The following is a 2500-nucleotide window of genomic DNA, read 5'->3' as shown; positions in this document are numbered from 1 at the left end:
TGCCCTTTGCCCAAGAAACGATTAATTCAATTATGATTTTACCTTTCCAAGGATATCACGGCGTTACTATATATATATATATATATATATATATATATATATATATATATATATATATATATATATATATATATATATATATATATATATCATTAAAATTTGCAGCAGCTTCTGCGTTCACGAGTTTTTTGCTGACATTCTCGACTTTTCTTATGCTGGCGCGCTGAGTCGTGCTAAGTTCTTTAATTACCTGACCAAATAGCATTGGAGGTATAAGTAAAGGCATCGGAATTATCTTCTCAAATTTTATGCAGAGCTTTCGCCTAACAGTTAGGCATCTTCAGTGCTAATGAGTAAAGTGTGTGGGAAATGATCATAAATACACAATACACAGATCACAGACACTTCCGTGCTGATCCGGTTGACCAATCAGGAGGCAGGACGCTAAGCTCCGCCCCCAGGCCTAGCGGCTGAGCCGTAAGCTGACCTCGATGTCTTTTGATGTGGGAATAATAAATGGATCCGGAGTCTGTCTGTTCATCGTAGGGTTTTTATCTTTTATGTATAAGGCTTCTAGGATATGAAGGCGTGTGTGTTTTGTTTCTGTCTGTAAAATAGTGATGCCCTCCTCCAAATTCTTTCTTGTCAGTGGGGTCTGATGTACGTCTTCGTGGTGTCGCTTGATAGCGCCATTGGAGAGATGAAGGGTGAGACGCCTCGTGAGCTTCGTCGTAGTCATCCCTATGTATGTTTCATTGAGGGCTTCACAGTTCCCTTTTCTGCAGGAGTATTCATACACGAGATGGCTACGCTGAAGTTCCGGTGTCCTCTGGCAGGGGTTGTTCTTTATAAGGAGTTGGGATGTCTTCATGTTTTTATAGAAAATAACCAGATCTATTTTGTCGTTGTCGTTGGTGGGTTTCACGTCTTTGTGGATGATTTTTCTAAGGGCTTCCTCATCGGCTCTATAATGGGTGGACATGGTGTTTTGGTAGAAAATTTTGATCCTGGCTTCTCCTACTGGCTTTTCTGCTGGGGTTGAATACCATCTGCCAAGGTGCTTGTTGATGGCGATTTGCACCTCTCTATTAGAGAAGCCATTGTTTACCAGGACCTGCGTCATTCTGTCGAGCTCTGCGTGGGTTCGGGTCCAGTCGCTACAGTGCGTCAGTGCCCTTCTGACATAAGCATCGATTGTGGACCTCCGGTAGCGTTGAGGGCATTCACTGTTGCCGTTGAGGCAGAGTCCTGGGTTGGTGGGCTTTGTATATACTCCGGTCCTAAAACCTTGAGAACTGGCTTCAACCTTTACATCTAGGAAAGGGAGCTGCTTACTGATACTGTTCTCTGAAGTGAAGTTTAGGCCGGAGACGCGCTGTAGGTTGCTCCTCAGGTCTTCAAGCTCCCTACGGTCCCTCACGAGGACGAAAATATCGTCTACGTAACGAACGTATATGGGAGGCTTTCTGGTAGTACTGAAGACCTCTCTCTCCACCATCCCCATGAAAAAATTGGCGAAGAGGACTCCAAGGGGCGAGCCCATAGCCACACCATCAACTTGCCTGTAGAGTTGTTTATTGGGACCATAGAAAGGGGCTTCCTTGGTACAAATCTCCAGTAGTTGGCGTAGGAGATTTTTGGGGATCTTTAGCTTTGCAGGGCCATCCTCAGGGTAGACTACCTGTAGGATGTAATCTATGGTCCTATCCACGGGGACGTGGGTGAAGAGAGACTCCGCGTCGAGGGATGCGATATCCCCTTTGGCATCGACACCTTTGAGGATGGACAGAAAGTCAGCGGTAGACTCAATGCTGTAGTCCTTAGGAATGAAGGGTGTTAGGAGGGCGGACGAATCTAAATTCCAGAGGATTTCGAGGAACCCCGTCGAAGCCCTCAAGACAAAAATCAATAAAATCATTGACGCCGTGAACGCCGACATGGATGGGGTTAAGCTGCAAAAACTTTCTGGGGATTTCACCCCAGGCTACCGCTATGGGAATGTAAAAACTCATAAGATGAACAACCCACTGCGACCCATCATCTCTCAGATCCCGACTCCTTCCTATCATTTAGCCAAAAGATTGAACGCCCTCCTAACACCCTTCATTCCTAAGGACAGTTTCCCACGTACGCTCATTGGCCAGCATCTCACAGGTGATGTCCTTCGGCAGAACACTGTCATCATTCAGAGAGAGTCCGACAAGAACCGCCTTGCCTACCTTGAAACTTTATATATTGCAGATAGTAGGCCGTCTCTGAATTCCCACCAAGACGCCCCAACTATACTGCCTAGTATTAAGCCTTTCAGGAGAAGCAAGCCCCGAGGCAGGACAGAAAATATCACACTACACCCCCGGGATAGCGAGGCTCGAGAGAACGGACAAGCCAGCCAATGAGCGTACGTGGGAAACTGTCCCGCCCTCTCAACCATGAGGGGACCAAATAAGGTAATCCTTCCAGCCAATCACACGCTGTATTTCTGTATCTTTGTAACATATAA

At 46.1% G+C, this 2500-nt stretch overlaps 1 protein-coding gene across 1 annotated transcript in view; it reads right to left on the bottom strand.

Annotated features, from left to right (window-relative positions):
- The window catches only part of LOC143026161 (uncharacterized), a 108894-nt gene that overhangs the window by 6623 nt on the left and 99771 nt on the right, over window positions 1-2500 (bottom strand). The window lies entirely within an intron of this gene.

The sequence above is a fragment of the Oratosquilla oratoria genome, chromosome 6 (genome assembly GCF_046742065.1).
Source record: "Oratosquilla oratoria isolate Oo_2021 chromosome 6, ASM4674206v1, whole genome shotgun sequence".
In the NCBI taxonomy this organism is placed as follows: Eukaryota; Metazoa; Arthropoda; class Malacostraca; order Stomatopoda; family Squillidae; genus Oratosquilla; species Oratosquilla oratoria.
The sequence above is the reverse complement of the archived record's forward strand: the minus strand, read 5'-3'. Positions and strand labels throughout refer to the sequence as shown.